The sequence below is a fragment of the Lycium ferocissimum genome, chromosome 12 (genome assembly GCF_029784015.1).
Source record: "Lycium ferocissimum isolate CSIRO_LF1 chromosome 12, AGI_CSIRO_Lferr_CH_V1, whole genome shotgun sequence".
In the NCBI taxonomy this organism is placed as follows: Eukaryota; Viridiplantae; Streptophyta; class Magnoliopsida; order Solanales; family Solanaceae; genus Lycium; species Lycium ferocissimum.
This window is the reverse complement of record NC_081353.1, coordinates 58,011,038-58,022,780: the sequence shown is the minus strand read 5'-3', so window position 1 is coordinate 58,022,780 and position 11,743 is coordinate 58,011,038. Positions and strand designations below refer to the sequence as shown.

General features: G+C 35.6%; 1 long non-coding RNA gene across 1 annotated transcript in view; it reads left to right on the top strand.

Annotated features, from left to right (window-relative positions):
* The first annotated feature begins 11,498 nt into the window (after nt 1-11,498).
* Nucleotides 11,499-11,743, top strand: part of LOC132041130 (uncharacterized) — a 20,538-nt gene continuing 20,293 nt past the window's right edge. Inside the window, exon 1 of the long non-coding RNA XR_009410914.1 lies at nt 11,499-11,647. This is a non-coding gene — a long non-coding RNA (uncharacterized LOC132041130). The remainder of the gene's footprint in view (nt 11,648-11,743) is intronic.

Genomic DNA, 11,743 nt, shown 5'->3' with positions numbered 1-11,743 from the left:
CATCTTCTGCACATTACAACAACACACGAAACAAAACATACAATTAATTCTTCACTCCAACACAACCACGCGCATACACGTGCCTCAACATACTACACACGGCCACAACTTACAACACACAACTCTTCATGATTTTTATCCATTTCCATGCAATATAACACGTCCAAGGCGACCCTGAAAACATGCAAAAGAGAATTGAATCATACCTTTTCCATTCAACTTCCCATTCGGCTAACTTGATGGATTGTCACACGAGTGGTTTCTTCCTCCAACAACCACTCCACGTCGACGAGAGGCCTTCATTAGTAGGAAGACATGAAGAAGACATTTTTCCATGATCAAAATAGGGGGCGGAGTTCGGCCGGCCATACTTCGCGAACCCCTTTTTTTTTCCCTCTCCCTCTTTGAAATTTCTAGATGATAAATGATGAATTTTGTCTTCCAATTCAAGACTTGACCATATATATATATATGTATATTTAGGTGCACATGGCCGGTCATGTGCACCTTTTATTCTTTTTTTTTTTTTTAAAAAAAAAAGCCTTCCCTCCAAATTCTCCAAGTTTCATGAAATTTCCAAAAGATGAACTTGATGAAAATGACTTTATAACCATAGTCATCTTATTCCTTACACATATACACATATCAAGCTTCCATGTGGCCATGGCCCACACTTACTCTAGTTTCATGAGATTTTTAAAATTTTCCATAAAACGTCTGTAGTCCCCAATTTTTCCTTAATGCTTCCTTTGAAAAATCATAAACCATTTGTCGTACAACAACGTCGAGAGATATCCTTGTCCATAATTCTTCGCAACCAACTTAAAAATATTCCGACGTGCGAAATGCGAGATATAACAGTCTAGAAGTCTCAAGAAGTTTAAATGATGGAAAAAATGGAATAATAGGGCATTTATACCCCTTAAGAGTTGTCCCACCGACATTCCAAGTGGGGCCCACGGGGAAGCCATTTTGCAGCTTAGAGGAGCCCATAACTACCTACTCCGATGTGGTTTTGACGAACGGTTTGTTGCGTTGGAAACTAGACATCCTGAACTTCAATTTAGGCTTTTGTTTCACTTCAAAACTCTTAATATACTAGGAGATATATCTTTCTAAAGTTGACCCAAAATTTCATTCCAAAATTCTGCCAACTTTTTCCAAATTTTTGACAAATTCATTTTCCTCGATTTGCTTGATCCCGAAACCTTTAGACACTTACTTAACACTTTTTAGGCGTATTCCTTAACCTTATAAGGGTTCCATGACTTCTCCGAGCTTACGTTAGTTTACTTAAAACGCAAATGACGCGAAATTTTTTTGAGGTGTAACATGTCGGTCTAAATTGAGAAAGTCTGGAGGAAGTACAACCAGAAGGTATCCAGGACAACAAAATGCCACCGGAGGAACAATTGGGCTGGGGTAAATGTCAAAAGCATCAATTGATTCGGTTGCGCGACTATGTCACTGAAACATTCTGAAGTCGATCAACGCGTCCTCCTGATCCTCAGCAACCCTCAGGTGTGCCTTATCCATTAGCTCACTATATATCTTGTGATATTTTTTCCTCACAACACCAAAGCGTCCTTGCAGCAATCACCACAGGAACCAAGCCAAAAAACTTTCGAAGGCAATGAAAAAAGAACATTGAAGATAAGCCATGCAACAAGAGATCCACACATTTGAGGAAAATGGAACGTGGACATTAGAAATATTTCAACCAGATAAGAAAGCACTAGGATGTCGATGGGTGTATAAGATCAAGTACAACTCTGACGGCATAATCGAGCGATATAAAGCTCGATTGGTCATTTTTGAAAATAAAAAGGAGGAAGGAATTGACTATAATAAACGTTTGCTCTGGTTGCTAAAGTAGTAACCGTTCGGACCTTACTGGTAGTTACGGCTGCTCAAAATTGGGAGTTGCATCAGATGGATGTTCATAATGCCTTCTTGCACTATGACCTTACGGTGGAAGTTTATATGAAATTACCACAGAGATTTCGTGTTCCTAGTCCGGGCCAAGTATGTCGACTCCAGAATTCTTTGTATGGTTTGAAACAAGCCCCACAGTGCTAGTTTGGAAAATTGTCAAGTGCTTTGATGAAATATGAGTTCAAACAGTCGTACTCAGATTATTCTCTCTTCACGATGCACCGCTGAGGTATGCAACTTAACGTCTTAGTTTATGTGGATGAGTTGATTATCTCCGAAAACGACCATAGTTTTCATTGAATGATTCAAAGACTATCTCCGTGCATATTTTCACATGAAGGATTTGGACCCTTTGAAGTATTTTCTGAGAGTTGAAGTTGCACGTAGACCTGAGAGTTGAAGTTGATATACCTCAGCTTTACGCGACCTGAGTTGTCTTATTGTGTGCATGTTTTGTCCCCCTTCATGCAGCAACTGAAGGAAGCACATTGGAATGCGACTCTCCGTGTGGTGATCTACTTGAAGAAGAACCCAGGACAAGGCATTGTGTGTGATGAGAAAAGATTGTGATCTCCAATTGAAGGATGGTGTGATTAGGATTTGGCTGGATGTCCGTAGACTTGAAAATCACTTACCGATTGGTTTATATCCTTTGAGAATTCACCTATATTATGGAAAATCAAATAGCAGCACATTATCTCTTGCTTGTCTGCGGAGGCGGAATACGATCAATGGTAATGACAGTCTGTTAATTGAAATGGTTAAAGAGAATTTTGCACAGTTTGGGCGTTGAACATAAATCTCCGGTTAAAATGCACTATGATAGTCAAGTGGCATGATATATTGCACGAAATTTGGCGTTTCATGCACGTACTAAACACGTTAGCAAGGCTCGATCGTCACTATGCAGGATGCACTCCAATCTGGTATAATACTTCCCAGTCATGTGTCAACCAGTGAGCAATTGGCCGATATGTTTACAAAGGCTTTGGGCAAATCGTAGCATCAATATTTGCTTGGCAAGTTGGGCATTCGGGACCCATATGCTCCAACTTGAGGGGGGTACTGAGACTAGGTGTGACCGGATCAGTTTGTCCGATCATGTCAGTTAGTCGGTGAATCCCTAGGTCGGTGGGTACCCTATTCTAGTCTAATTGTAATAAGTTTGGTCTATTTATGGTGAATTTGTAACTATGGTAATATAGAGTTTGTAATCATATTAGAATAGGGTTACCTTATTAGAATAGGGTAAGAAGGACTTTACTTGTATATAAGAAGGTCAATATGATGAATACAAAATGGCAAGAATTCTCCCATTATTCTAGTCTCTCTAAATTATCGTCCCTGTCACACGATTTTAACCAAAAAAAACTAGTACTATTGGATCTCTCTCTAATTAATTCAAATTTAAATATCTAAAGAATAATTTATGCTGGTTATTTGATAAAACAAAACCCTTAATAATTAATTTCTCATGGGAATGCCAAGTCGATAGAGTACAAGTAAAAAAGGAATCGAATAGTTATATTATCTAATACATCTTTGACATGAAAATATGTATTTTGCAATACCTAGTAATTAATATTCTAAGATACACATACCTGTCACCTATTAAAGCCTATTTAATTGTTCATATAAAAATTAATCATATGTTTCAATTTTAAGTGGCCCTAGTTGATTCACTACAAATTTTAAGAGAAAAGGAATTTTGGTACATATATACTAAAAGTTAAGTACCTTTAGTTTAGAACCCTTAGATTTAAACATAACAAGTTTATATTGCTATAGAAGCATGTAATTTAGGATGAAATGAGCATTTTAAAGTTAGGTTTATTTGAGAAGTCAGCCTGTAATTGAATTTAGTGTAATTACTAAGGTAGCAATTACACATCTTAATTATTACATAGTATAGTAATTGAAAAGAATTATTTGTAACCCCGAGGGGTAGCTCGGTTGGTAAAGGCCTAAGGACAAAGTCCTTCGGGTCGCCGACTCGAGCCCAATGGGGTGGCCACTGAGGCATTACAAACCGTGGCGTCTCCGGGCCCCGTGGAACTAACCGTGGTGGACCCGCCTTGAAACGGCGGGACCGGTGGAGTCTGACTAATCCGGGTTATGGCAGAAACGACACCCCGAAAAAAAAAAAAAAAAAAAAAAAAAAGAATTATTTGTTTCTCTTAAAGTAAATTCAGAGTAGTTACAAACTTAATGTCTGGTGGGCACAAGTGTAAACACAGTTAGTCTTTTAAAATTCTAAAATAAAAGCTCATTATAAAAAATTGAACATTAACGTTTGACAGATATGTGTTTATGTAAGAAATATTACTAAATTTTATTTATCACCAGGTAGTCAAGATCCATATTATCTTTTGAAAACATAGTACTTATTAAATAATTATTGATTTGCAACTAGTATAGTAAAAATTATTGGTATATAATTTTTAAACAAATAATATCTTAATTGAATTAATTAATAAAAATTATAAATATGCACACATTTGCAAGAACATCATGGACTGCATGTTGGATTAAAAAACCAATGTTTACGACAATAATCTCATAATGTTTTATTCAAATGTTTGATAAAAAGTAATCTATCAATTCTGACTTCACTCAATACAAGCTAAGTTTGCCAATAACCTCATTCTAGATATACAATATTTAACTTTCAAATCATTTGCAATGATATAATGGCGGCCAATAATGGGTTTTAGTGTTGAGGGTCGTTAGTCTTACAATTGAGGTAAAATGGTTACAGAAAAATTGTTATGGTGAAGATTCATTTAGAGGGATGATGGATGGTAGTTGAGAAAAATAAATATGCACAGTTTCGCAAAATTTAGGGGAAAATCTGGACATTTTACGAAGTTCAAAGGAAAATTTGAGCATTTTCTTTTGTTAAAAAGGTCATTTGCTGGAAAGCTTCTGTTGTTAGAGAACAAGAGTATACTTGGACAAATTCTATATCGGTAGAGGCCTATTTTATCTCAATTATTGACGAATGACATATTTGGACCATTTCCCAGAGTTCAATGGCATATTTATACTTTTTCCTACAGAGAAAATTAATCCCTATGGTATTAGGATTTCAAATTTTAAATTGGTTTGGTATAAATACTATTCCCTCTATTCCAATTTATATAACACACTTTCCTTTTTAGTCTGTCCCAAAAAGAATGTTACCTCTATATATTTAGAAACAATTTAACTTTATGAGATGATTTACAGCCACACAAATATCTAAGGTTTGTTTTACCACAGATTTCAAAAGTCTTCATTTTTTTCTTAAATTTCATGCCTAATCAAATGGTGTCACATAAATTGAAATGAAGGGAGTACTAAATATGCTACTTTAGAAATATTTTAAAATATTAATTTATTTTAGCTAGCAAATTCTTTAAATCTAACGTATCAGGTAAAATTCCCAAAAAGAATTGTGATTAATGGCTGGGCTTTAATGGATGGGCTTTAACAAAGATTTCATAAAGACATTATGACTTATTTTAAAAGTTATGCCTTAATGCATAGTTGATATATAAAGTATGTCTTGTCCGGCATAGTCTTGTTGAAATTAAGTTATCCTACAGAACTATGTCACAAGACATAGTTTCTATCTAGTTACATAGAAACTATGCCTTATCCGACATATTTTTTTAGGAACTAAGTTATACCACAAAACTATGGCGGAAAAGGAACTACATAGAAACTACGTTTTAAGGCATAACTTTTTTCTGAATAGGCAGAGTATGCTATGAAATCTTCTCTTGCAAAATTGTCTCTCATTTTTTTTTTTTTTTTTTTTTTTTTTTGCCTCTACTGAGTTCGACCCCGAATCTTAAGTTTCATAGACCAGCGAATAAGGGTACTTTGGCCGACAAATTTTCATTGAATGAGAAGTAGGGGCAAAAATTAAAGACCAGTCCATATGAAGGGGAATCCACGCAATGTTTGCAAATAATGTGCGCATAGCCCGTTTACCTAATTTATTTTCTTGTAATTACTTTACTACTATTAATAAGATTCAAGAAGCAGGATGTTGGTCGTCAACATGCCGGCTTCAGCTCTCAGGGGTGTTTTCGATATATTAGAATTTTCGTGCCTTAAAGTGTTGTATTTTACTGCTTCATACAAGTGTCTTACCTTTATTAGACAAAAAGGTTAGTTTTACTTGTTCTTTTTCTATCTATGAAGTAGGACGAGAAATTAATTCTATTAATAAGAATCTAGAAGCAGGCTGCTGGTTGTCAACATGCCTGCTTCAACTCTCAAGGGTGTTTTCGGTATATTAGGATTTTCGCGCCTCAAAATTGTACTGCTTCGTATGTGTACCTTACCATCCATATGAAAAGTTTTAAAGAAACAACACTAAGAGCCTGTTTGGATGGACTTATTTTAAGCAGCTTATAAGCTACAAATAGCTTATAAACTAAAAAAAAAAAATAAGTTGGGGTAGTCCAACTTTTTTTTTTTTGGCTTATAAGCTGTTTTCAGCTTATAAGCTGCTTTATATAAGCTAAGTCAAACGGGCTCAATTATTTTTTTGAGCTTATTGTAATCACAAAATGACTTGAAGCTAGCCAGCCAAACACTCAAAAAAGCTGAAAACAACTTATAAGCCAATTCAAACGGGCTCTAAGCAGAGGCGGATCCAGGATTTGAAGTTTCCGGGTGCCATGCGCCATTCAATCAATTTAGGCTTCGGGTCGGATAAGGATTATTCATTTTTCGGGCTTTGGTTCGGGTTATTCGTCTTTTCCGATGAAACATTTGTTTATAGCACTATATAGAAGAGAAAAGCATAAAAGTTCCACTAATATATATATATGCTTCAAGGGAAAGTACGCCTCCGGCGGACTTTTAGTTATGTTCAACTAAAAGTACATGCCGGAGGGGGCGGACTTTTAGTCGTGTTAAGTAAAAGTCGCACGGAGGAGAGCGGACTTTTAGTTGTGTTTAAGTAAAAATTACGGAGAAGCGGACTTTTAGTTGTGTTTAAGTCCGCGCAAAAAAAAATGAATCCAAAATGGATAAAAGTACTTTATGAACCTAAAACTCAAAGCAAGCCTTGATGGTTGATATCACTGATTCAATGTCACATTCAAATAAATGCATATTAGTTTCCTTCAAGTCCATTTGCACACAAATACCATTTTCACATTCTGCACCATAAATCTTCTTTTAATGTTTATTTCTTTCAAATTTCCAATAGACAAAAAACAAGTAAATAACTAAAAGAAACAAAGAAAGAGAGACAAACAGAGACATACAAAGATGGAATTTGGAGAAGGTATTTCTTTGTCGATTTTGGAGATGAAGGTTCTTGGCAATGGAATTGGAAGGTTGCCGTATTGATTTTGATTTGGAAAGGGGGAACCCAAGAACTAGGTTTATGTTTCTTGATTTGATGAGAGAGAGAGAAGTTATCTTTGTAAAAAGTTTATATACCTAAACAAAAAGTAGTACTAACCGAAAGAAAAAGCTAAAAAGTAGTAACTAAAAAGTAGTAACTAAATTACTAATAATTGAAACTAAGTCAACACAAATTATTAAAGAAAAAGAAAAAGAGATTAGAATAGAACGTGGCCGCTTGCTAATTAGAATAAGAGGATTTGTACCTCGCGTGGGTCAACTTTGCGTATGTTTGTTTATATTTAATTTTTCTAAAAAAAAAATTGTGTAGTTACGGGGTTCGATCCGTATTGAAGGCGAACGTCACAGCCGTTTCACCGGCGGCACTACGGCATGCCTTTGTCGTCGGGGTGCCACTTTAATATTTATCTATACATTATGTATATATACCTATATATACGTCTTCCTTCGTCACAGAAGCTTCTGCATGCATGGCGTGGCATCCCCATGTATTTGAGTAGATCCGCCCTGGCTCCTGGGAAGAGGGAAAAGAGTGAAACAACACTAAGGAAGAGAGGGGGTAAGAGTGGGACGCATAGTATATTTTTTAAAAGATGATCATCCTCACGTGCCATGTCATATTTGTCTCTCACCCAGCATAAAAATTTTCCCATCGATATTAATGTTATTTCTTGTATGTTGGATATAAGCATGTACAACTTTCTGAGATTGTGGGGCCCATTTACTTTTCCTCATCGGTTGACTTATTTGGATTCTTTTATAGCCACGTGGTTATATTTAACTGATGCATTGTTAATTCTCATTGAATTGATTTGGCATCTGTAAGAATTGCTTACTGTTTTGGGATTTTCTCCATGTTCGCAAATTATGCCCGTGCGATGCACAGGACTCAACATAATTAATTTGGTTACTCACTTTAGTTAGTTTTTATGATTTATATATTTGTGAAAGGATACACATTCTCCCCAATGATAGATCTATCTTTCATGCTTCTTTTCCTATTATTTTCCTCTTAATTTCTCAATTATTGTTAAAAATTTATTAACATTTTGATTATGTCCGCCTTTTTTTTATACTTAGGAAGTTAACAATTCAAATATCTCACATGTCAAGTTTATAATCACAAGATTCAAAGGATATTTTATTATATTATACATTTTTAATTTAGAACCACAAGATTTAAAAGTCTATCTTTATTTCTTAAATTCCGTGTCTAGTCAAATTTAAACACTTAAACTGAGACAGAGGCAATATATGCACAATGAAGGAAATGAAAGGACAATCAAGACACTGCGTTAGATCTAATTAACAAAGAAATTTGTAGAATAAGCTCACCAAAATTAATAGCAAACTCTAATTTAAATAGGAAAAATTAAAAGAAAATCTCAAATTCGTAGCATTAACCATATATGAACCACCAAACAAACCCGAGAAAAATCGAGATTGAGCGAGTGGAAGACTGAGAAGTAGAAGAAAGCCTGAGAGACTATCGGAATAGTGAAGAAGAAAGGCATTACTCACTTTAGTTAGTCTTTATGGTTTGTATATTTTGCAAATGACACCGCGATTCTCCTAAGTGAGTCTCTATTTTGTTTCTTTTCCTCTTATTTTTTCTTTAATTTCTCAATCGTTGTTAAAATTTGTCTTATTTTGGTTATGTCACTTTTTATACTTTATATTTAGTTTGACAATTCAAATGTCCTACATGTCAAGTTTATAATAACAAATTCAAAGGATATTTTGTTATATTATACACATTTTTAATTTAGAACCACAAAATTCAAAAGCCTATCTTTATTTCCTAAACTCCGTGTCTAGTCAAACTTAGACACTTAAGTTGAGAAAGGGGGACTATATGCCAAATAAAGGAAATTAAAGGACAATTGGAGACCTTGCGTGTCACGGCCCAACCTGGAGGGCCGTGGAGCACCGGAGTTAACCTATCGAGCACCTCAAGACATATATGAATTTAATCATCATGCGGAGAGGGCCATAATGCTAACCATTAAATGCCATAACTGAAGGGACACAAGCCCAAAAAGGTATATACATATATACGTCATCAAAAGGTCTCCAATCTGAGCCGACAAAACTAACAAAAACAATGCTACAAGACAAAAGGGACCGAGAAGGTCAAGAACATCTAGTTGTACATATCTGTCTACGAGCCTCTACTGGAATGCATAACATAACAAGGAAGGGATAGGACTGTACACAAAAGAACCATACCAACTAGGCCTCAGATCGTAACCCGCGCAAATGTTGAAGTGCCTCAGATACGATGCTAAGATGGCAGCCTATGAATCTGAACCGTCTCCATGTTTACCTGCGGGCATGAACGCAACATCCACAAGCAAAAGAACGTTAGTACGAATAATGTACCTAGTATGTAAGGCATGAGTAACAACAAAATGAAAGTATGAAGATAACATAAGATAAAAGAGATCAACCTGTACCTCTGAATGCCTTTTAAGGCGGATGTCATGCATGCTTAGCTTTTTAAAAAAAAATATATTTATACATACATATATATAGTATCCTATCCGGCCATTTAGGCTCGGTGTTATCATCATCATCATCCCGCATTCGGGGCATCCCGAGTCCGGGGTAACATCATAACCTGCCCACTGCAGTGGTATGCACATCTACGTGTCTGTCCAGCTGACTATAGCGCAGCGCGGTGTGAGAAAATATATATATATATGCACGAGAGCCCAAATAAAAGCTATAACTCTATCGGAGGGACATAAGGTCGGTAAACCTCCGATTATCATTATGGAACTATCATCATGAACATATCTCACCTTGAAAGAACAAAAATCATAAGATGAGATCAACATCAATGAATAAGACCAACTACCATAAGATGAGATAAAAAATCATAAGATAATATCAATAAACATGGGACAATTATCAACAATATCATAAGAACCTCAAGAACCATTGTTGACACCTAATTTTTGACCTCCCGTAATCTATTTTAAGTGCTTGGAGTCCTTGGACAGTAAATAAAATTAGTTGCGGACCCTAAAGGGTCTAAGTAAATTTTTCATGAAATCATTTGGGATAATATCTCACCTTTTCAAATTGATAAAGAAGATCTCCAGGGTAATTTTAATTTTCGTAGAAATTAATTATATTCGAAGAATTTTCTTTTATTGTTGAAATTAATCAAAGGGACGAGAAAACTCTTTTTGATAATCATTTTTCTCATTAATTAAATCAATAAAAATTAGATTAATAGATGATTTTATTCATCAATCGTCCTTGGTATTTTGAGTAATTGAAAGGATTGACCATTTTACCCTTTAAATCTTGATTCTGTGTGAGTTTGCGTAGTTGATTAATTTTGCTTTTATCTGATTAATTAATTCAAAAGCAGTATCTGCAAAATGATTTTTATTCATTTATTCATTTATTTATTTATGAGTCATGTTTAAATTATTTTAAGTCCCAATGGACTAATAACTAAGTTTTTTCTTTACTTATTTATTTACTAGTTTATTTTCCCCCCAACCTTTTTATGCATATATATGTATATACACCATGTATATACCAATATACATGGTGCATATACAATATGTGTATATATATAAAGAGGGTCAGGCCCAGCTCCTTTCAGAAAATAATGGACCAGGCCCAGCCCAAAGGATCGAGACCCGATCCAATAAGGAATGAAGGGAGTATTATACTCCCCCCCCCCCCCCGCCCCAAAATTGGAAGACCACACAGGGCGCATGTGTGAAGAGAGGAGGAGAGACGACGGGGAGTAAAACACTATTCGCTCCTCCTCGTCACCACCCCACCCCCGCACTTTTTATGGTCCCATCCCATCTCGCACAGCTGGTGGCGTGAAGAGAAAAGGAAAAGCACTCTCCCTAAAATCAGGCCAAACAAACCCTTAAAGGTACGATTCCCCTTCCCTTTTTATTTTTACGCCATTAATGTGGGTGTGGAGGGTTGTAAGCCGTTGATTTCATGTTTGTGCCCAAGATCTGGGCCGTAGGTTCAAGTTTGAGAGTAGGACCTGATAACCGCAAGTCCCGCATCCATAATGTTAGTTTTTAAGATCCAGGGTTTCATAAGTGCAACAAAACCCCGTTCGTTCAAAAAAAAAATGTGGAGGAAGTGGAAAATCTGATATAGACTGAAATTTGCCATTTTAGTCTTGAAAGTTTCCAAAGTAAAAAATTTTTGTCTTAAAAAGCTTAAGTTCTTTAAATATCTAGTCCTAAAATTCATTTTTTTTAATTTGCTGTTGGTGTCTGTGGTGGCCTGAGTTGGGAGTTGGAGCATAAGGCTTCCTAGTCCATCGTTTGTGCCCCGGTTGAACCGACAAAAGGTAAATACATTTTAGTTTAATGCCTTTTCTTATTTTTTCCTTGTTTAGTTCATTAGTTTTTTAATTAGGGGGTGCTTAGTTTTGGGGGGTTATGTT